This window comes from Macaca thibetana, chromosome 3, assembly GCF_024542745.1.
Source record: "Macaca thibetana thibetana isolate TM-01 chromosome 3, ASM2454274v1, whole genome shotgun sequence".
Lineage (NCBI taxonomy): Eukaryota > Metazoa > Chordata > Mammalia > Primates > Cercopithecidae > Macaca > Macaca thibetana.
Window position 1 is genome coordinate 86,124,731 of NC_065580.1, and position 25,578 is coordinate 86,150,308.

Sequence of the window (25,578 nt, forward strand, 5' to 3'; positions counted from 1 at the left end):
GAGAGAAGGAGAAGATGGCGAGGGAAGCATGTACAAAACCCCCCAGTTATAGATGAGTAAATATATTTTACATGATTTGTTTCTATTTTATGGTAAAAATAAATTCATCACAAATGTTCATCTACATATTACAAATGATACAGCGAGAGTTATCATTTTCCAAGTCTCGATGTAATTCAGTTTATGACCTTTATTGAACTGGTTTTACATATATAAGGTTTTTTAGTGCACTGTTAAATGGTTTAAAAAGATGAAAAAATAAATCTGTTACTTTGAAAATCTTAAAAAAGTCAGATTACACTTGAAGGCTGAATGATGTGTTTACTATTTACAACTTCCTTTGTAAAGATACAGGTATTGCATTCCTTGTCTTTTAAATTGTAACCTTATACATCTGTTGAGCACACATCTGGACACTTAGCTCAATTCATCATTTCCTTCCGTATATCCAAAAACTGTCAGTTATTTCACAGGAGATTCAGCCCTTGGGAGAAGTGAAAAAGTTACATCCTTTTTTTTTTTCAGGTTTTATAAACTCTTCCTTACCTTTTTCCGCAGGATATCGGTGAGTATAAAAATAAGCAGTCTGAATTCCTTCTGGCTCTGGAGAAAGCAGGATGGGAGTATGAAGGGCAAGTGCTTCATTAACATTTGCTTGTATAGAATAAAGAGAAAGAGCCTTCACATGAAAGAACAGACATTGACTGTCTGAAGTCATAACACAAGAATCTTTTTTTTTTGACAAACTAAATACAATTTGAATACAGGAAGGAAGCAGCTTGAACACCACTGAGGAAGATCAACACTTTTAAAAGATAAACAGCTCATATTTGATAATATTAAATTTTTTAACTCATCAAGAAAATATAATGATTTTGCAAATGTGTACATCTAATATCATAGTCCCAAAATATATAAACTCAAACTTGATGGAATCACAAGAAGAATTGATAATGAATTAATCACAGTGCAAGACTTTAGCACATCTCACTCATTAAATTAAAAAAAAACAACAAAATGGAAAAGAAGAAAACTGTGATTAAAAAGTTTAATCTAGTGTGGGATGTGTGTGTGTGTGTGTGTACTTACTTATGTTCTTATTAAGACACCCAGATTCCCAGGCAAGACGGTTGAACAGGAACAGCTCTGGTCTGTAGCTCCCAGCGAGACGAACACAGAAGGTGGGTGATTTCTGCATTTCTAACTGAGGTACAGAGCTCATCTCACTGGGACTGGTTAGACAGTGGGTGCAGCCCAAGGACAGCGAGCAAAAGCAGCATGGGGCATCACTTTACCCAGGAAGTGCAAGAGGTCGGGAACCCCTTCCCCTAGCCAAGGGAAACTGTGAGGGACTGTGCCTTGAGAAAAGGTGCATTCCAGCCCAGACACTATGCTTTTGCCGTGGTCTTTGCAACCCGCAGACCAGGAGATTCCCTAGGGTGTCGACGCAATCAGGGAACTGGGTTTCAAGCACAAAACTGGGCATCAGTTTGGTCAGACACCGAGCTAGCTGCAGGAGTTTTTTTTTTTTTCATTTTGTTTAGCCTTTTACCCCAGTGGTGCCCGTAATACCAGCGAGACAGAATCATTCACTACCCTAGAAACGGAGCTGAAGCCAAGGAGCCAGGCGGTCTTGCTCAGCGCATCCCACGCCCACGGAGCCCAGCAAGCTAAGATCCACTGGTATGAAATTCTCCCAGTCAGCACAGCAGTCTGAAGTTGACCTGGGACACTGGAGCTTGGTTGGGGGAGGGGCATTGCCATTACTGAGACTTGAGTAGGTGGTTTTCACAGTGTAAACAAAGCCGCCAGGAATTTCGGACTGGGTGGAGCCCACTACAGCTTGGCAAAGCCACTGTAGCCAGACTGCCTCTCTAGATTCCTCCTCTCTGGGCAGGGCATCTCTGAAAGAAAGGCAGCAGTCCTAGTAAGGCACTTATAGATAAAACTCCCATGTCCCTGGGACAGAGCACCTGAGGGAATGGGCAGCTGTGGGCACAGCTTCAGCAGACTTAAACATTCCTACCTGCCAGCTCTGAAGAGAGCAGCAGACCTTCTAGCATAGCACTGGAACTCTGCAAAGGGACAGACTGCCTCCTCTAGTGGGTCCCTGATCCCTGTGCCTCCTGACTGAGAGACATCTCCCAGCAGGAGTCAATAGGCACCTCATACAAGGGAGCTCCGGCTGGCATCTGGCAGGTGCCCCTCTGGGATGAAGCTTCCAGAGGAAAGAACAAGCAGCAATCTTTGCTGTTCTGCAGCCTCCACTGGTGACACTCTGGCAAACAGAGTCTGGAGTGGACCTCCAGCAAACTCCAGCAGACCTGCAGAAGAGGGGCCTGACTATTAGAAGGAAAACTAAGAAACAAGAAGCAGTAGCATCAACATCGATAAAAAGGATGACCACTCAGAAACCCCATCCAAAGTTCACCAACGTCACAGACCAAAGGTAGACAAATCCACAAAGATGAAGAAAAAATAGTGCAAAATTTGCTGAAAATTCCAAAAACCAGAATGCCTCTTCTCCTCCAAAGTATCACAACTCCTCACCAGCAAGGGAACAAAACTGGATGGAGAATGAGTTTGATAAATTGACAGAAGTAGACTTCAGAAGGTGGGTAATAACAAACTCCTCCAAGCTAAAGGAGCATGTTCTAATCCAATGCAAGGAAACTAAGAACCTTGATAAAAAGTTACAGGAACTGCTAATTATAATAACCAGTTTAGAGAAGAACATGAATGACCTAATGGAGCTGAAAAGCACAGCACAAGAACTTCATGAAGCATACACAAGTATCAATAGCTGAATTGACAAGCAGAAGAAAGGATATCAGAGAATGAAGATCAACTTAATGAAATAAAACATGAAGACAAGATTAAAGAAAAAAGAATGAAAAGGAACAAATAAAGCCTCCAAGAAATATGGGACTATGTGAAGAGATCAAACCCATGTTTATTGTACCTAAAAGTGATGAGGAGAATGGAACCAAGTTGGAAAACACACTTCAGGATATTATCCAGGAGAACTTCTCCAACCCACCAAGACAGGCCAACATTCAAATTCAGGAAATACAGAGAACACTACAAAGATAATCCTTGAGAAGAGCAACCCCAATACACATAATGGTCAGATTCACCAAGGTTGAAATGAAGGAAAAAGTGTTAAGGGCAGCCAGAGAAAAAGGTCAGGTTACCCACAAAGGGAAGCCCATCAAACTAAAAGCAGATCTCTCTGCAGAAACTCTACAAGCCAGAAGAGAGTGAGGGCGAACATTCAACATTCTTAAAGAAAAGAATTTTCAACCAGAATTTCCTATCCAGCCAAACTAATCTTCATAAGTGAAGGGAAAATAAAATCCTTTACAGACAAGCAAATACTGAGGGATTTTGTCACCACCAGGCCTGCCTTACAAGAGCTCCTGAAGGAAGCACTAAATATGCAAAGGAAAAAACAGTACCAGCCACTGCAAAAACATACCAAAATGTAAAGATCATTGACACTATGAAGTAACTGCATCAACTAATGGGCAAAATAACCAGCTAGCATCATAACGACAGGGTCAAATTCACATATAACAATATTAACCTTAAATGTAAATGGACTAAATGCCCCAATTAAAAGACACATACTGGCAAATTGGATAGAGTCAAGACTCATTGGTGTGCTGTATTCAGGAGACCCATCTCACATGCAAAAACACATATAGACTAAAAATAAAGGGATGGAGGAAGATTTACCAAGCAAATGGGAAGCCAAAAGAAAAAGGCAGGGATTGCAATCTTACTCTCTGATAAACAGACTTTAAATCAACAAAAATCATAAAAGACAAAGAAGGGCATTATATAATGGTAAAGGTACCAATGCAGCAAGAAGAGCTAACTATCCTAAATATATATACACCCAATACAGGAGCACCCAGATTCATAAAGCAAGTGCTTAGAGACCTACAAAGAAACTTAGACTCCCAGACAAAAATAGTGGGAGACTTTAACACCCCACTGTCGATATTAGACAGATCAATGAGACAGAAAAGTAACAAGGATATTCAGGATGTGCACTCAGCTCTGCACCAAGCAGACCTAATAGACATCTGCAGAACTCCCCACTCCAAATCAACAGAGCATACATTCTTCTCAGCACCATATAGCACTTATTCTAAAATTGACCAAACAATTGGAAGTAAAACACTCCTCAGCAAATGCAAAAGAATGGAAATCATAACAAGCAGTCTCTCAGACCACAGTGCAATCAGATTAGAACTCAGAATTAAGAAACTCACTCAAAACTGCACAACTACATGGAAACCAAACAAGCTGCTCCTGCATGACTACTGGGTAAATAATGAAATTAAGGCAGAAATAAACTAGTTCTTTGAAACCAATGAGAACAAAGACACAACATACGAGAATCTCTAGGACACAGCTAAAGCAGTGTCTAGAGGAAAATATATAGCACTAAATGCCCACAGGAGAAAGCAGAAAATATCTAAAATCAACACCTTAACATTCCAGTCAAAAGAACTAGAGAAGGAAGTGCAAACACATTCTAAAACTAGCAGAGGACAAGAAATAACTAAGATTAGAGCAGAACTGAAGGATATAGAAACATGATAAACCCTTCAAAAATCAATTATTACAAGAGCAGGTGTTTTGAAAAGATTAACAAAATAGATAGACTGATAGCCAGATTAATAAAAGAGAAAAGTGATAAGAATCAAACAGATACAATAAAAAATGATAAAGGAGATATCACCACTGATCCTACAGAAATACAAACTACCATCAGAGAATACTATAAACATCTCTATGCAAATAAATTAGAAAATCTAGAAGAAATGGATAAATTTCTGGACATATACACCCTCCCAAGACTAAACCAGGAAGAAGTTGAATCCCTGAATAGACCAATAACAAGTTCTGAAATTGAGGCAGTAATTGGTACCCTACCAACCAAAAAAAAAGCACAGGACCAGATGGATTCACAGTCGAATTCTACCAGAGCTACAAAGAGGAGCTGGTACCATTCCTTCTGAAACTATTCCAATCAATAGAAAAATAGGGAATCCTCCCTAATTCTTTTTATGAGGTCAGCATCATCCTGATGCTGGCAGAGACACAACAAAAAAAGAAAATTTCAGGCCAATATCCCTCATGAACATCAATGTGGAAATCCTCAGTAAAATACTAGCAAATCAAATCCAACAGCACATTAAAAAGCTTATCCACCATGATCAGGTCAGATTCATCCCTGAGATGCAAAGCTGGTTCAACATAAGCAAATCAATAAATGTGATCAATCACATAAATGGAACCAATGACAAAACCATATGATTATGTCAATCGATGCAGAAAAGGCCTTTGATAAAATTCAACACTCCTTCATGCTAAAAACACTCAATAAACTAAGTATTAATGGAAAGTATCTCAAAGTAATAAGAGCTATTTATGACAAACCCAAAGCCAATATCATACTGAAAAGGCCAAAGACGGAAGCATTCCCTTTGAAAACTGGCGCAAGACAAAGATGTCCTCTCTCACCACCCGTATTCAACATCGTAATGGAAGTTCTGGCCAGGGCAATCAGGCAAGAGAAAGAAATAAAGGGTGTTCAAATAGGAAGAGAGGAGGTAAAATTATCTCTGTTTGCAGATGATATGATTGTATACTTAGAAAACCCCATCATCTCGGCCAAAAAATGTCTTAAGCTGATAAGCAACCTCAGCAAAGTCTCAGGATACAAAATCAATCTGCAAAAATCACAAGCCTCTCTATATACCAATAGTAGACAAACAGAGAGCCAAATCATGAGTGAACTCCCATTCACAATTGTTACAAAGAGAATAAAATATCTAGGAATACAACTTACAAGGGATGTAAAGGACCTCTTCAAGGAGAATTACAAACCATTGCTCAAGGAGATAAGAGAGGACACAAACAAATGGAAGAATATTCCATGCTCATGGATAGGAAGAATCAATATCCTGAAAATGGCCAAACTTCCCAAAGTAATTTATAGATTCAATGCAATCTCCATCATGATACCATTGACTTTCTTCACAGAACTGAAAAAAACTACTTTAAATTTCATATGGAACCAAAAAAGAGCCTGTATAGCCAAGACAATCCTAAGCAAAAAGAAGAAAACTGGAAGCATCCCACTACCTGACTTCAAACTGTACTATAAGGCTACAGTAACCAAAACACATGCTACTGGTACCAAAACAGGTATATAGACCAATGGAACAGAACAGAGACCTCAGAAATAACACCACACATCTACAACCATCTGCTGTTTGACAAACCTGACAAAAGCAATGAGAAAAAGATTCCCTATTTAATAACTGGTGTTGGAAAAACTGACTAGCCATATGCAGAAAACTGAAACCGGACCCCTTCCTTATACCTTATACAAAAATTAACTCAAGATGGATTACAGATTTAAATGTAGGTCCTTAAACAATAAAAACCCTAGAAAAAAACTTAGGCAATACCATTCTGGACATAGCCATGGGCAAATACTTCATGACTAAAACACCAAAAACAATTCCAAAAAGAAGCAAAAATTAACAAATGGGATCAAATTAAACTAAAGAGCTTCAGCACAGCAAAAGAAATCATCATCAGAGTGAACAGACAACCTGCAGAATGGGCGAATAGTTTTGCAATCTGTCCATGTGGCAAAGGGCTAATACCCAGACTCTACAAATAACTTAAACAAATTCACAAGAAAAAAACAAACAACCTTATCAAAAAGTGGGCAAAGGATATGAACAGGCATGTCGCAAAAGAAGACATTCATGCGACCAACAAACATATGAAAAACAACTCATTGTCACTGGTCATTAGAGAAATGCAAATCAAAACCACAATGAGATACCATCTCACACCAGTTAGAATAGCAATCATTAAAATGTCAGGAACAACAGATGCTGGAGAGGATGTGGAGAAATAGGAATGCTTTTACACTGTTGGTGGAAGTGTAAATTACTTCAATCTTTGTGAAAGACAGTGTGGCAATTCCTCATGGATCTAGAACTAGAAATACCATTTGACCCAGCAATCCCATTCTTGGGTATATACCCAAAGGATTATAAATAATTCTACTATAAAGACACATATATACATATGATTTTTGCAGCACTATTTACAATAGACTTGGAACCAACTCAAATGCCCATCCATGATAGAATGGATAAAGAAAATGTGGCACATATACACCATGGAATACTAAGCAGCCATAAAAAATAATGAGTTCATGTCCTTTACAGGGACATGAATGAAGCTGGAAACTATCATTCTCAGCAAACTAACACAGGAACAGAAAACCAAACACTGCATGTTCTCATTCATAAGTAGGATTAGAACAATGAGAATATATGGGCACAGGAATGGGAACATCACAAGCTGGGGCCTGTCCAGTGGTGGGGTCAAGGGGAGGAAGGGATAGCATTAGGAGAAATACCTAATGTAGATGACAGGTTGATGGGTGCAGCAAACCACCATGGGACATGTATACCTATGTAACACACCTGCACGTTCTGCACATGTATCCCAGAACTTAAGTATAAAAAAAATAAAAAAGAAACCCAAGAAGAATAAAAAATATAGAATTTAACTTACTAAATGGTTAACTACATCATATGGTCATAATAAGGTTGAGGAAAAATGAAATGTAATAGTATATTAGAATATACATTTTATATGCTTTTGAAATATTTTAGATACATACAAAAATAAAAGTAAATAAAAACATTTGAAGCCTAGCAGTAAACTTTCTGTTTGATATTTCTGTTGTGTATGTATTTGAATATGACAAAGCAAATAATTAATATATTAATATTATTATAAACTAAGATTTTCAGTGTTAGACAATAGAAGCATAAATATGAAAGTGTAAGAGCAAAATGCTAAAATAGTAAACTTGAATTTGAGATATCAATATAAAATTATATATACTTATGTTTGTATATTCATATACACATACATATATTCTATCTCTACCCACTAGGAGGAACAGGAAGAAAATGCTGGGTAATGGTGTAAAAGGAATAATATTTTTTTTTAAATAAATGATTTTATAACTCCAGTATAATAATTGATTCAGACAATTTTCAAAAATGAAGGCTAAAATAATTATGCAATATTTGGTGGAACTGAGACACATCTATGTGCTAAAGTAAAGGTTAATTGGTAATTATTTATAAAAAATGCTAACGTTTGAGAACTAATTAAATTTTTAATGGCCCACAGAAAATTTGTATTTTCCTTACTTTATTGAATCAGTTTGGATATGCAACCGTATTTTTCTAGAAACAGGTCTTTGTGGCCAGGGTCAGTGGCTCACGCCTGTAATCCTGGCACCCTGGGAGGCCAAAGTGGGCGGATCACCTAAGATCGAGAGTTTGAGACCAGCCTGGCCAACATGGAGAAATCCCATTTCTACTAAAAATACAAAAATTAGCTGGGCATGGTGGCGCAGGCCTGTAATCCCAGTTACATGGGAGGCTGAGGCAGGAGAATTGCTTGAACACAGGAGGCGGAGGTTGCAGTGCGCCAAGATCATGCCATTGCACTCCAGCCTGGGGATCAAAAGCAAAATTCCATCTCAAAAAAAGAAAAAAGAAAAAAATATATATATGTCTTTGTTTATTTCATACACACAAATAATATATATAGAATTATATGAATATAAAATTTATAATACAGGTGGAAACTAAAAATAAAATCCTAAGCCCCACTGCCTGAAAGGATCTCTTCTTGGTCAAAGAGACTCCAGAAAAACCTTAAAAACTGAATTCTCGGCCACGACAAAAAGGGAACTCAGACTTGCCTCATAATACTCCCTTCCTTTTGGAGTTTAGGCACAGCAACTGAGCAGCATTTATGTTAAAATAGAGGTCTTCGGGCTGACAAAACAGACTCTTCATGGCGATAATGATAACGACAGGAGGCAGACAAATCCTAGGCAGATAGGGGTGGGTCCCTGGTGAAACCGGACTTTCAAACCAAAGACAGTTTAAAGTCTGAAAAACCAAGTCACAATATTGGATAAATCTACGGACCAGATTGAGAACCTTTCTTCCCATTTGGTATGACTTCCTCTGATTGATCCCCACCTTTCAAGCCTTTCAAGTATTTTACATATACCTACCCTTCCCTAATAGGTTTTTTACACTGCCATGCTCACCTTTGAGTGGTGTCTTTTAGCCTCTTTTGCATACTTACAAACCAATCAGCATTCATTCCCCCATTCTGAGTCCGTAAAAGCACCACTCTGAGAGAGATCCCACTGAGATCTGTTTCATTGTTCAATACAATTCTTCTCCGCCCTCCTCACCCTTTAACTTTCAGGGAAACCTCATTCTTCTTGGATGCAGGACAAGAACTCAGGACTCATCAAATGCAGGTACAAAGAAAACTGTAACACCGTGGCCCTCTGCCCTCGACCGGGGGAAAGTAGCCGCCCCACTCGATGAGAAGCAGTGGCTAGGCTGAGCCTGCCCAGGGGCCTTAGGCTGGAGAGCTGCAAAGGGCTGACAGAGCAGTGAGTGCACCGCCATCCATCAGGCTGCAGACGGTGGCTAAAAGAACTAATTAGCATGCTGTAACACACCCTCTGGGGCCTCAGGGTTGCGGGCACCCGTCTCTTGGCACCACTGCATTCCCCTCGTCTGGACACTGGAGTCCACTGCAGGAGCTGTTTGCAACATGCCTAGTCCAGCCGCAAGCCCCGCATGGAACTCACTCCTGTGCCAGTGTTTAGAATGACGGGCCACAGCTCGCACTAGCTCACTCACACACTCCTCCCACCAGGGACTGAGTGTGCAGTCATGGTGGCCATGCGATTCGTGCCAGGGCACAAGCCAGGCACTGCCTGGTGTGCTGAGTACATGGGGTGTCTCCTGCGGAGAACTCGGGTCGGAGCAAGGCCTGGGCAGGGGCGTCGCCGGCCGAAGGTCTCTAGCTGGCAAAGTGACTGAGAAAAATCCTGCATCATTTTGATACCAAATTATAAATAAGACTTAAGGCCCTACAAAGCAAAAGTTAAGTCATGTCTGCAGGCCATCAATCTTGCTACATGACATCCTTAACTTAAAACATTTCTTTTTGTTGATTCCAAGTTTTGGTGAGAGCCTTACTTCTTTAACAAATTGGAAATTAAAGAGTCTCTGAAACTACCTATATGTCCCCACTGCAAGGTATCTCGCCTTTTCTGGCCAAACCAATGTATACTTTCCATCCATTGAGTTACACGTTTGCCTGTAAGTCTTACCTCTCTAAAATTTATAAAACCCAAACCGTAATCCAGCTGCCTTGGGACCACTTAAGTCTTCTGGGGTTTGTTTCCCTGAGCCATGGTCACTCATACTGGCTCAGAATAAACCTCTTTTAAATATTTTACAGAGCTCGCTTTTTTCCATTAACACAAGCATACCTCAGTTTATTGTGCTACACTTTATTGGGCTTTGCAGATATTGCAATTTTTGCAAATTGAAGGTTTGTGGCAACCTTGTGTCTAGCCGTTTTATCACCACCATTTTTCCAACAACATGTGCTCTCACTTTGTGTCTCTGTATCACACATTGATAATTCACACAATATTTCAAACGTTTTCGTTATTTTATCTGTAATGGAGACCTATGACCAGTTACTATTGCAATTGTTTTAGGGGTCTCTCTATGTTGCCATTAAGTTGATGGATAAATATTGTGTGTGTTCTGAGTACTCCACTTACCTGCAGTTCCCCTTTCTCTCTCTCATTGTGCCTCCCTATTCCCTGAAACACAGCAATATAGAAATTAAGCCAATTAATAACCCTATAATCACTTCTAAGTGTTCAAATAAAAAAAAAGTGTCATATGTCTCTGACTTTAAATTAAAAGCTAGAAATGAGTAAGCTTAGGAAGAAAGGTAAATTAAAACCTGAGATAGGTTAAAAGCTAGACTTCTTGTGGAAAACAGCCAAGCAGTGGATATCCAGAAAAGAAGTTCTTGAAGGAAATTAAAAGTTCTAGTCCAGTGAACATATGAATGATTAGAAAGCAAAACAGCCTCATTGCTGATTTGAAGAAAGTTTTAGTGTTCTGGATAAAAAATCAAACTAACCACAACTTTCCTTTAGGCCAAAGCCTAATCCAGAGCAAGACCCTAACTCTCTTCAATTTTATGAGGGATGAAAGGGATGAGGCAGCTGCTGAAGTAAAGTTTGAAGCTAGTAGAAGTTGGTTCATGAGGTTTAAGGAAAGAAGTCATCTCCATAACACAAAAGCAAACGACAAACCAACAAGTGTTGATCTGGAAGTTACAGTAAGTTATCCAGAAGATCTAGCTAAGATCATTGAAGGTGGCTACATGAAATAGATTTTCATTGTAGACTAAATAGCCATATGTTGGAAGAAGATGCAATCTACAATTTTCATAGTTAGAAGTTTGAAAACTTCAAATAACAGGCTGACTCTCTTGTTTGTGGCTAATACAGGTGGTGGCTTTAAGATGAAGCCATTTGTCATTCCAAATATTGCAGGGTTCTTAAGAATTATGCTAAATGTACTCTGCCTATGCTCTAGAAATGGAAAAACAAAGCCTGGATTACAGCACTTTACAGCACGGTTTACTGACTATTTTAAGCTTAGTATTAAGATGTATTGCTCTGAAAAAAAAATAATTCTTTCAAAGTATTATGGTTTCTTGTCAATGTACATGGTCACCCATGAGCTCCGATGAAGATGTACAAGGAAATCAATGTTTTGATGCCTGCTAACAAAATGTCCATTCTGCAACGTATGGATCAAGGAGTAATTTCAACTTTTCCAGCCTTACTATTTAATAAACGCGTTTTGTAAGGCTATCATTGCCATAGATAGTGATTCCTCTGATGGAAGGATATGATTCATTGATGATCATTAGCATTTTTTGCAAAAAAAGTAATTTGTGATTAAAGTATTTATATTGTTTTTATAGATATAATGCAGTTGCACACTTAGTATACTACAGTGTAGTATAAGCACACATTGTATATGTTCTAGGAAACAAAAAAAAATTGGTGTGAGTTTCTTTCTTGTGATATTCACTTTATCATGGTGGTCTGGAGCCTAACCCACAACATCTTCAAAGTACACTTGTATTATCATACATATTATATATTATATATGAGGCATCCTATCTTGTGGTAATCCTGATCTGAAGTACTTAACATCATTTGTGAACTTTTTTTGCCAAAAAATATTTATCCTCAATCTAATCAATCCAGAGTCTGAAACTGACATCCAATTTGCAGAGAGTTCAGAAGACAGAGGGAAACATTAAGCAGTCCTAGGAGGAACAATCAAATGACTGGAATATGGACATTTATTTATTTTGAGATGGAGTTTTGCTCTTTGCTGCCCAGGCTGGAGTGCAATGGCGCGATCTCGGCTCACTGCAAACTCCACCTCCCGGTTCAATTGATTCTCCCACCTCAGCCTCCTGAGCAGCTGCGATTACAGGCATGCACCACCACGCCCAGCTAATTTTGTATTTTTAGTGGAGATGGGGTTTCTCCATGTTGGTCAGGCTGGTCTCGAACTCCCGACCTCAGGTGATCTGCCTGCCTCGGCCTCCCAAAGCAGGGGGATTACAGGAGTGAGACACCGCGCCCGACCAACCATTATTACAAGTCAATTCGCCTGGACACAGATGTAAATTGCATAAGAAAGTGGGGTTATGGTATGAACTTAAAAGACACAAAAAGACAAAGAAACCTTATGGATAAACATTGATTTGATCTAATTAAAACTTTCAAAACAGACATTCTCAGGTTAATTGGGGGAATTTTTAAAATGCACTGACAATATTAGATAATATAATCGATTTATTGCTCAATTTCTTAGGTATAATAATGGCATTTTTAAAAGAAAAATGTTATTATTATTGGAAGATGCATCATGTAGTACTAGGGGTGTAGTTATACTTCAACATACATGGAAATTATTCAAACAATCGTACAACTCTCTATAATATTTAAATACTTATTACTGATAATGCATCTTCAAAAGAGCTAGCATGTTGCTTGTTTCATCTGTCAATAATCTTCAATGAGTAGACACTATTATTTAATTTGGGCTACACATTAAAGTAACTGGATCAATATCAAGAACCAAAACAATATCAACAACCAAAACAACGATTAAGCTCAACAATTAAGCTCAACAATTAAGCTCAAGTTCTACCCCCCAGAGATTCTAAGATTCTAGTCTAAGAACTTCTATTTATGCCTTAGATACATACATATATATATAATAGATATATATAAAATAGATATATAGGTTGGAGGCTGGAGTGCAGTGGTGCAATCTAGGCTTATCGCACCCTCCGGCCCCCCATCTTGCTGCTGTTCAAGTGATTCTCATGCCTCAGCCATCCAAGTAGCTGGGATTATAGGATTACAGGTACCGACCACCATGCCCAGCTAATTTTTGTCTTTTTAGTGGAGAGAGGGTTTCGCCATATTGGCCAAGCTGATCTCGAACTCCTGACCTCAAGTGATCTGCCTGCCTTGGCCTCCCAGAATTCTGCAATTACAGGCCTGAGCCACCACGCCTGGCCCAATAGCTTTTAAAGCTTTAGATATGCTTCTAATGTGTAGCTACTGCACAAGTCAATCATCTAGCAAATGGTATGATAATGGATTGAGAGAACTGTAATATGAGTACAATATTGCATGGTGAGTGAAGCAGAGGAAGCATCGCTTCATCTATCCTAATGTAGCTTAATGCTTCAGTAAATGTTTTGAAAACCTTAACAACCAAATCATTAAATATAGTTTTTGTTTTCTACCAAAATATTTGGTGATTTATATATGTCAACATGATCTAAAATAGGATTGGTGTTGATATTAGTGTGTGTTGCATTTAATGAAAAGTTTTTATTTTATTAGGAGGATCAAGAAATGGCAAAGCCCATGGGCTCTGAGATCAATGGCCTTGGGTCAATGTATTAAGGTTCTGGCACATTAGCTCTGAGGGTTGGGCAAGTTGCTTAAATTTGTTTCGTTTTAGTTTCCTCTTTTGTAAAAGTGCTATGATAGAAATCACCAAGTTGGTTATTGTTTTAATTAAAGATAAAAGATATATGAGAATCCCTTAGGAATACCTAGTAAGAACCCAGTAAATACTAATTAATTGTTAATATTATTTAATAAAATGACAGGTTTTCAATGACTAGCAGGACTCACACACATATTTTGTTTTCCTGTGGCTGATTCCAGTGAAGAAGATTCAAAATCTTGAGTTCTTTAGGATTTGAAAAACAGCGAGAGAGCATCTTGTCAACTATAAAACATCTTCCTAGGCTGGGTGCGGTGGTTCGTGCCTATAATCTCAGCACTTTGGGAGGCCGAGGTGAGAGGATGTCTTGAGCCCAGTTCAAGAACAGCCTGGACAATAAAGTGAGACCCCATCTCTATAAAAAGTTTAAAAATGAGTCAAGAATGTTGGCATGTGTCTACAGACACAGCTACTCAGAAGGCTGAGGTGGGTGGATGGCTTGAGTCTGAGAAGTGGAAGTTGCAGTGAGATAAGATCACGCCACTGCACTCCAGCCTGGGTGACAGAGCAAGACCCTGTCTCAAAAGACAAAACAAAACAAACAAAAAATCTTCCTTACACCTTTAGTGAAATTCAGTGCTCATCTTTCACCCACAAGATTTTGGCAAAACCTCTCAGAGTAATATCCTTAAGTACTTTCTGTTTCAGTTTTTGTTTTTTATACACATGGGAATATGTATTTAGAGTCACTAAAAAGACACTTGGTACTTAATTAAGATCTAAATAATATATATTGCCATTCCAAAGAGTTCCTGTTATGCTGTGGTTATGTATTTATTATTATTTATCTCCATTCTCATAAAATATTCATCAATCTGTTTTCTTGGGATTAATAATCATGTTTGTTGCATTTTCATTTGCCATTTTTCTTATGATATTTATTTAGTCAAAATATTAATCTATGATGGTAACAATGTACCTATATAGTTATTATCTGGTTTTATTAAATTATGATTGCCTGTACTATTCATTTTTAGTAAAATTTTTAAATTTATTTTACAGATCTTTGCTATAAATATGATTTATATATCACTGCCTCCACTCAAATATCCTGTACTCAACCTCATTTACATTCTTTGTTTTCTCTTCCTACTCATTTGGTTTTATGCTTTACGTGCAGTTCACTTTGTCCTTTTACTCAGAGTCAGATTTTTTCCTCAGCAATATTTTCACCATGGTGGGAGCCATCAAATTCTGCATAAGGACTTATTTTTCCACTATATTCCTATATTTCTAAAGAAGAAAAGATCACTACTAATGAAATCTAATACTGATGAAATCAGATTTCTTGTTGATTTAACTACCACCTGCACATCTGGTGTATTTTTCTGGGGCTCTGCTGTTCTGTTTGTTTAACTCAGAGTATAAGCACTTCACATGGAAGACGTGTCTTCTTCATTCTTCAAACAGCTCCAAAACACAGAGTTGGCACTGAAAATTTATTCTAAAAGATGGTGTAGCACAAGCTATATATTTTGATAATATACAGTGGTAGGGTTTTTTATTACCAAGATTTGCAAATTTCGAGAGAATAAAACTATATACAGTACATACTTTAGGATACATACTTACGGCACAAAGTTACATTTTAGAAGTTATTTTAAGAAGTATGAGGCTTCAATTGTTAAAAAAAAAAAAAAAAAGAACAAAATCGAATTACCCATTAGTGTAAGAGAAGAAATAACAAATCTGTTTTAGCAATTTTTTTCAAGTCATTTCCTAGGTTCTGGAAAAGACATTTCAATCTCTAAGCTGGAAAAGCATATTTTGATGGATTAATATTTAATTAAGATGAAAAGACAACAAAAGACATTTTAAAATATAGGCAAATGTATGAATTCTAATGGATTTTATTTCTTTTAAAACCTTTCATGTAAATCTTTAAAATTTCAAAATAAAAACTTTCAAGTGTTGAAGGAAGAAGGGAATATGGATAAGTTTGATTTACTAGAAAAAAATCAAATTCCATGATATTCACTTGGGGAAAAGAAATATAATTTTGTTTATTACAGTTGACAACTATTCATCTAGGAAAAGATCATTAGTATCATGTCTAATGTCAGTATAAATCTAAAACACAGCCTGTCAACGGTCTCTGTGACAACTAAAATATTCATTTTCCAATAAATGCATCTGATTAAAGACAAAGATAATTCCATTACAATTTGATAAATAGAAATCAATATGGCATTCTTCATACAACCAAGGTTTCCTAGCTTTGGATGGTATTATATAATACATTTGTACAAATACACAAATATATTATATCTTTATAAGATCCTTTATGAAGTATTATTATCCCCAGTTAACAGTGAGAAAAAAAATTAAGTTTGTATGAGGGTAAGTAAATTTAACCCTGAATTTGGGTAAGGCAATTCTTATTACTACCAATGTATTTTAATTATTATTTACAGAAAATATAGTAATATTTATATTACTGCATTATATAAAATACATTACATAAACAGGTTGACAACATATGAATTCATAACTTTTTTACTTATGTGTCAGACTGCACCCTAAGTGTTTTGTCCATTTTTACTCATTTAAACCTCTCAGTTAGTCTGTGAAAATTATACTATTGTTATTTACATCTACAAATAAGGAAACACAAGGGAGTGGCATAACTTGCTTAATATTACACAGTTAAAAAGTGGTAGCAATAGAATTTGAATCCAGGCAGTTTGGTTCCAGGGTCTATTATCTTACTCTCTATTTACAGAGCCTGTCTCTCGGGGATGGATTTAGATGAACATTTCATTTCCTGTCTTTTGCTCACTTGTGCTTTTCTCTGCAATTATTTCCTAGACAAATGCTTTGGAGTAAGAAAAATAAGTTATTCCTATTTTTATGGGAATGGGGGGGCAATTTTATAGGAATTGGGGGGCATACTCTTTCTTTGTACCTTTAAAAAAAAAGAATCAGAATTCAAGAAATACATTACAAAATGAAGTTAAAATAAGAAAATTGTTTGGTTTTGAACAAATATAATAATTCCTTAGGAAATTAGTCAAACTCAAAAAATTATGCATTTCAAACTAATTACTTTGACATTTGAACTTACCTGACTGTTGGGTCCATCACTCTGGATTCCACAGCATGCCTCAATACCTGGCATATTACATAGAATACATTTTATATCTGGACTTTCTTCCCTCATTAGGATGTAAGCACCAAAATGGTTATAACTTTAAAAAATTTTTAATTTTTGTGGGTACATAGTAGGTGTATATATTTATGGGGTACATGAGATATTTTGGTCCAGGAATGCAATGTGTAACAGTCACATCATAAAAAATTGGATATCCATCACTGCACACATTTATCCTTTGGGTTACAAACAATTCAGTTATACTATTTTAGTTATTTTCAAGTGAACAATTAAATTATTGTTAACTATAAGCTCCCAGGTGTGCTGTCAAATACAAGGTAGGGCAGCAACTTTTATTTGTTCACTGCTATAATCCTAGCAATTAGGAGGCTTTGTAGTATGTAGTGGGTGCTCACTTAATGTCTCATGAATGACTGAGTGCCTACTTTAAAGGGTTATTCTGGGAATTAAATAATACAATATACTGTGTTACTAACACAAAACACGTAGTCTAGTACCTAGCAATATAAAAAAACATGTATTCAATAACAGTGGTTAACATTTAAATAGTATTAAGAATCTGACAGTCACTCCCCTAAATTTTACTCATTTAAGCTTTATACAAATCTTATGAGATATATGCTATTATTATTATTATTATTACCATTTTATAGATGAAGAAACTAAGACACAGAATAAACTGCTCAAATCTCAGTTAATAAGTGTCAGTACAAAGAGCTGAGCTCAGGGAACTTGGCTCCAGAAGCTACTTTTTTTACCACTATACTTGTTGCTTCTCCAAAGCCCTTCAGTGACACTTGAAATTTAATTTTCTATATTACTATTAGTACTTTTACTAGCATCATCATTTCAGAAATAAGAATTTTAAACAGAATCCCATTTGATGTTTATGCATACAATACAGACTTTTCAGAAATTTGTAAATTTCAGAATTAATGGCAATGAGAGGACAGTTTATCAATTTTAGAACCTGCCCCTATTATTATTGTAATTTAGTTGTTGATGTCTCTGATTCACAATAGAATAAACAATCAGTGACCATACCTGTTATTAAGCAAGTATCTCAGGTACTTAGTATAGGGTTGGTATAAGATAAGTGGTCTCAAATATTTGTTGAAAAAATAATACATAAGTAAATGTATTAATTCATTTATTCACAAATAAATGCATAAGTGAAGTCAATAGCTATAGAAATAAATATCTAAGTTGATGATTACTGCAAAAATCTTCATGTATCCTCTTAATAATTCACACAGCCATCTTTCATTGTGCTATTTTAATATGATAAAACTAAATTTCATCATAATTATACTTGTTCAGTAAATAGAAGTGGATAGAATTCAACTTGATTTCACTTTTTTTGGTCTAAAATGGCTGTATTCAAATATTTTGTGTGCGAATGCATCATACATATTTAGTGAAAGAGACTTCCAAATTCTCTTTCTGAATAAAATTACTTCGGACAAAATCTGTTTTTTCCAGATCGTATTTAACCACATATTGTTCCAAAACAATCCTAAAGTCTACTCCAAATTTAAGTGTTTTCCCTCCTGTTTCCATCTGAAATGTCCGTAAACGTTTACATAAGGCTCCATCTTACTTTCTTTGAATTGGCTTATTTATTCATTTACTCATCTATACTTGGTTCCTGGACTTTAAAAGAATTTTCATTAGAATTGCTTCACAAAACTAGAAGATGAGTAAAATACATAAAATCTGTCTCAGAGAGGTTAATCTCAAAGTTATGTGTGTGGTAAACAGTTGCACAGTGTTGCACACCTAGATCTTTTGATTCAAATTTTAATGCTCTTTCTGCTACGTAAGAGGCGAATACATTATGTTCTAAGGCTAAAAGAAAAACACGGCATATTTTGTGTCCATAAAAAGAATCAAAAGTAAGTTAAAGTTTATAATCTTTACTCCATTTATGCCTTCCAATTTAATTTTGATTACTCATTTCACAGCTTTTAATTAAATTTCTGGAGAATATTGCACAGCCATCCTCGGTTCTCCTAATTATTCTTGGAAATATTTCTATACTTTACAATCAATGTTCAAAAATAGACTAATGGAGATTCCTGACATCCCTATATTTTATTTTTGTTTATGACTTCCCTGTTTAATAACTCAATGAATTTATGCTTACAATCCCTTGGTAATAGCCATAATCTTTGTTTCAAATGTACTTTCTATACATTATCTACATATGGAATCTCAGAACACCAAAGGAAAGTTAGTCTGTGTCTTTCAAAATGACTGCAGTTGCTAGTGATAAGAATATGCTATTTCTCTGAGAAAGACCCCCTCAAATCAGGCATTTCGAGGGGAAATAATGGTGACCTTTCAGTTCATACATATTTTAAGTGTTTCGATGGACAAATGTTTAACATTTGACATGGGATGGCTCTTGTCACTGAAATAAACTCAGAGGAAAATGGTTAACATAGGTGCCATGTTTTTGGTTGAAACTAATGATAAGAGACTAAAAGGCATAGGAAAGTTGTTGGTGGGAACTCCAAGGCTTCTCTCGTAGAGGTGCTAAATAATCACACTTCAAGGACTGAGGAAAAGTAAGGGATCATGAGGGAAGACACTAAAAACGGTAGTAACTCAGGCAAATACAAGGTAGAGCTTACCCTAAGTGATCCACTAAGAATACAATCACAATGTATTATTAGTAGTATATATTATTATATTTACAGACAGGGTCTCACACTGACACCCAGGCTGGAGTACAGTGGCACAATCATAGCTCACTGGAGCCTAAAATTCCTGGGCTCAGGCTCAGGTGATCTTACTGCCTCAGCCTTCTGAGCAGCTAGGATTATAGGCATGTGCTACCACACCCAGCTAATTGTTCAATATTTTGTAAAGAAAAGGTCTCTCCATGTTGTCCAAGTTGGTCTTGAAACTCCTGGCCTCAAACTATCCTCCTGCCTTGGTCTCCATAGGCACTGAGAGTGCTACGATTACAGGTATGAGCCAGCATTACCTGTCATAGTGTATTTTTAAAATAAAGAATGAGTCATAACGTATAGTAAAGAGTTACAAAAATCTTAGGTATATTCTGATATCAAAAAACAAGTACAGAAGAATGTAAGTAATCTATTCATCAATGCAGACCAAAATCCTGGCACCTTCACAAGTTAAAATAATTTCTCAGCAATACATCTGTTTATTTCCTTTGTTTAAACTATGATTGAAATTAGGATAATCTAACTTCAGCTTCTAAAAGAAAGCCAGAAAGGAATGAATAACTTTTAAGAGTCATATATAGGAGCTCACTTAATCAAAATGAAGTTGTGGGAATAAATATTTGTAACTACACAAAAATTGTGAACACTACCTTGTTTGCATACAGAATGAGATGAATTTTAAAATGAATTAAGCAACGTTTTTGCTGAGGGAAAAAGTTAACGGTTTGAGGGGATAGTACGGATTGCTTATTACAATAATTTTAGATAATGATCCCGCTTTCAGGACTAAACTAAATTTTGTAACCTTAACGTATAATCAATGCCTCAGAATGAAATATAATAGTAAAAGGTGCAACTGGATAAATTCTATATTTTAATTTTTGATTATTATTAATTTTATTTTTAATTTTTTTTTAACTTTTAGATTCAGGGGCACATGTGCAGGTTTGTTCTATGTAAACTGTGTGTCATGAGGTTTGGTGTACAGATAATTTCATCCCCTGGGTAATAAGCATAGTACCTGATAGGTACTTTCTTCTGATTTTCTCCCTTCTCTCACCCTCCATACTCAAGTTGGCTGCAGTGTCTGTGCTCCTCTCCTAGCATCCCTGTGTTCTCATTGTTTAGCTCCCACTTATAAGTGAGAACATGTGGTATGTGGTTTTCTCTTCCTTAGTTTGCTTAGGATAATGTTCTCCAACTCTATCTATGTTGCTGCAAAGGACATGATCTCTTTCTTTTTTATGGCTGCATAGTATTCCATAGTGTATATATACCACATTTTCTTTATCTGGTCTACCATTGGTTGGTATTTATATTTATTCCATGTCTTTGCTATTGTGAATAGTGCTGCATTGAACATACACATGCATGTGTCTTTATAATAGAACAATTTATATTCCTTTGGGTATATACTCAATAACTGGATTTCTGTGTCAAATGGTAATTCTAAGTTATTTGAGGAATTGTCAAACTGCTTTACACAATGTGAACTGACTTGCACTCCCACCAACAGTGTATAAGCATTCCTTTTTTTCAGCTACCTCACCAACATCTGTTATTTTTTGACTTTTTAATAATAGTCATTCTGACTAGTGTAAGATGGTATCTTACTGTGGTTTTGATTTTCATTTCTGTAATGATTAGTGATGTTGAGCTTTTTTCATATGAAAACTCTAATTTGTTATTCTATGTAATATATGAGGAGGCTGCCTATTTCAGTCAGGGTCCAATCAGGAGACAGAAACCACATTAGTAACTTGAATAAGGAAAAGTTAATATAAAGAATTATTAATGGGTAAAGAGGAATTTAACTACTAAAGAGGTAAGGAGGGAGGAATTCAATGTTACAGAAGTAGCAGCCAAAGAATGTAGCTACTGCCTATAGAGCTGAGGGAGAGAGAATCGAGGAGGTACTTATACCTTTAGAAGAGTCCAACTCATGTACTCACACAATCACACCACCCCCAAGTCTAAGACTCAGACATCTCTGGAGAGGTTGTGGCTACGACTGGAACTCTGTTGGCGACAGAGAAATTTACTAAATAGAGTATATAGGTCCCAGAGTGTATGAGCTACAGCTAGTTTTTTTGGTGCGGCCCCCTGAATGGCAGAGAATCTTGCCAGAGTGTGTAGGCTACAGCTGAGCAAGAGGTGAAGTGTACCACATCCCTCACATACCAAACCTGTAAGTGCCAGATACAAAAGAGCATGCTGGAAAATGGAGGCAAGGTCCCTTTCTCATGTTCCGCCTTTGCAGTGTCCCTCCAGCCCCTTAAATTGGCAAAGTCTAACATCAAGTCAGCTGGGAAAAGAGAAATGTCTACAGCATGCAGCTCTGACAATACAAGGAAGGGCAAAGAAGAATAGATTTGAAGAGAGGCCATAAATTAATAACTGGCATGCTGGCACTTCCCCATACTTGGTTGACACTGATACAGTTGAAAATAGTATAAAATCATGTATTTATACATAGAGTCACAAATCATAACCTCTTGTATTGTTTTTCTAAATTTGGTTATATACTGTAGCATTCTGCCTTAGAACTATAAACCAAGAAATTACATCGGTGACATTATTTATGAATTTAACTTTCTATAAAAGTATGTATAGAGAAAAAGTATAAATTTTAAGTGTACAACTAACTCAATGAATTTTTACAAATATAAGAACTCATGTTAACACCTCCCAAGGCAAGACAGAGTTTATTATCAGGACCCTGAAGGCCTCATTCTTGTTCCTCCCAAGCAGTAATTATCAGCTTTTAAAACTGCTTCCTTGAAAATCTTTACCTGTTTTCTTACATGTTTAGTGTAACTAATAAAATGTACAAAGAAAAATAATATACTTATTTTTTATTTTTTATTTTTTATTTTTTGAGACGGAGTCTCGCTCTGTCGCCCCAGGCTGGATGGCAATGGCATGGTATTGGCTTACTGTAACATCCGCCTCCCGGGTTCAAGCAATTCTCCTGCCTCAGCCTCCTGAGTAGCTGGGATTACAGGCATGCACCACCACACCTGCTAATTTTTGTATTTTTAATAGAGACGGGGTTTCACCATGTTGGTCAAGCTGGTCTCGAACTCCTGACTTTGTGATCCGCCAGCCTCGGCCTCCCAAAGTGCTGGGATTACAGGCGTGAGCCACTGCGCCCAGCCTAATGCACTATTTTTATGTGGAGGAAAAGAATGCACAAAGTTACTTTTTAAATTTAAGAACTATTTATCCTTCTATATATTTTTCTAAAATCATCAAAGCTGTCTATAATAGAACTATTGTATTGCCCTTGCTTTGTGTAATTTGACCATAATTAGCAATTTCTTTTTCATTCCAGAGGAAGAAAAAAATATATAAAGAGCATACAGAACTTCAATATCTTGGCATAGTGATAGAGATGGAATTCAAATGTTGAGAATAAACTGTTTTCTGCTAATTGTCCCATAACTGAGAAAATGCAGCATATATGCAATAGAAACAAATGACAACAACAACAAATCCAGCAATGATTTGGAATCCTAAGGAAGCAATTTAAATACATGTAAAGACAAAATTTTAAATACATAATATATTGTTTCTTCAAAACTCACAGCATTTAACATACTAACAAATGTGAAATATGTTTTTGCTATATCATTCTGAAGTAGTGAAAAGAAAGTAATACATTGAATAGAAAAAGTAGGATTTTATTTTTATCTTACTATATTTTAAGATGACATATGTATTTTGGAATTATTGAAACTTTTCAGTTAAATAAATTTGACCAGTTATTCAATTTGGACAGTATTCCAAGAGGGTCAAGAAATTGGATATTATATGGAAGTTTTTTTAGTCCTGTGTGTGTCTTGATTTCTAAAAACCCATTTTAATATTTTACAATATTATTTATAAAATTTAAAATTTAAGCATTATATTGAAGGTTGATACATTTAAATAAATTACTTTTTTCCTACTAGCTTTCCATTACAAGTCAAAAGTCTTTGAACTTACGGTTTGGCTGCATAGCCTGAAGGTTGTGAATGTTTTTCCAGAAGGTTTTCAAAATTTTTTTAATGCCTGCCTTTTTTACTGGATTCAGTTCAAAATTTCTAATGAGAAGCATACTTTAAATAGCCTTGATGCCACATTTTTAATATGTTATTTTACTTTATTACTCTTCCCAACTGAGAACACTTATAATCAACATTTTTAAGAGTTTTATATTGGTAATATTTTGTTGGTTCTTTGTTTCCTGTTATAGTGGGCTTTCAAGGAGTAAACAAATTTGCAGATTTCCCAAATAAACACATCCGTGCTGGGCAGTGTGGCATGAGGAAGGTTCTTGAAAATATGTAATATAGTACAATATAAATGCTTTCTGGAACACTCCTTTGTTGCATAGAAAATGAGGAAGATTGCCAATGAGTTCATTTTAGGAAAAAAACTACTCATTTGAAATAAAACACAAATATGTTATTACATAAACCATATTTATTCTTAATCATGTTTGATTTTGGAGTAGCCTTTGCATTTATATATGAGGAAATAGTGTCAGGAACTGACCTATTATGTGTCAAAGACAAATGTTATCACACACAAAATTAATGACTTTTTCTAATTTATATATTCACTTCAAATTGTTCTAATAAATTAAGCCTTCATAGAGTTTCATTAAATGCACATGCTTAAGGTGGTTAACATAAACAATGCTATATTTAAAGTTTAACAGCCTTGAGCATAACACAAATCCATGCTACTCCTAATTCCTTCATCCTTGCTTGGGAAGGATATTTGGTCACACTTACTCCTACACAGATAACTCAGTTATTCACCCTGATCTCTGGTCTCTTCTGTCCATCTGCCATCTATTTATTATTATAATTCCAGGTTCCTTCCTCTTCCTTCCTTCCTCCCCACCCACTCAACCAACCACCCACTGAAATCCTGAGTTCTGTTCTTCAGTAGTTTTTCAAGATTAGTACTTTCCCGCTCTTCCCTTCAGAAATACTTTGGCATGCTTTTTTCTCCTCAGAGACCACTTGCTCACCTTAGCTCTACAACTATTTCTCAGCCCCTACATATCCCTACAGAGGTTCAGATCTAGATTTGTTCCTCATTCTTCCATTTCCCTTTCTATAACAAAATATTTCTTTGGAAGTGCAGCCAAGAATCCCAAAAAGCAAATTCAGTGAACCAGTGCAGTAAGAGGGCTTTTGCAGATGAGACATTTTGCAAAACTATGGTAACAGAAAAGTGCATATGGTCAGGGCCTAGCTGATTGCATTTTCATTTGTAATGTGGAAGTACTGCCAACAAATTGAACTAAGCTTACTATAGTAGAATACATTACTTAAAATTCCATTCTGCTACAGAGTCCTGAATGACCCTCAATAATTGGGCTGTGCAGTTTGATATTGTGTACATTTTTAGACTCTACCAAGCATGTGATAATAACAATAATGGAAGGCAATATATTAAAATGCAATACTGCTATAAACATGCATGTGCAAGTATCTTTTTCATATAATGATTCATTTTCCTCTGGGTAGAGAAGGAAAAGTAGATCCACCATTTGATCCAGCAATTCCACTGGAATTACTGGATAAATTACAGATCAAACAGTAGTGGATCTACCTTTCCTTCTTTAAGGAATCTCCACACTGTTTTCCATAGAGGTTGTACTAGTTTATCCTTCCTACCAACAGTGTAA

General features: G+C 36.2%; 1 protein-coding gene across 2 annotated transcripts in view; it reads right to left on the minus strand.

The window, feature by feature from the left end:
• The window catches only part of AGMO (alkylglycerol monooxygenase), a 351,653-nt gene that overhangs the window by 314,368 nt on the left and 11,707 nt on the right, over positions 1-25,578 (minus strand). The gene's annotated exons all lie outside the window — the stretch shown is intronic.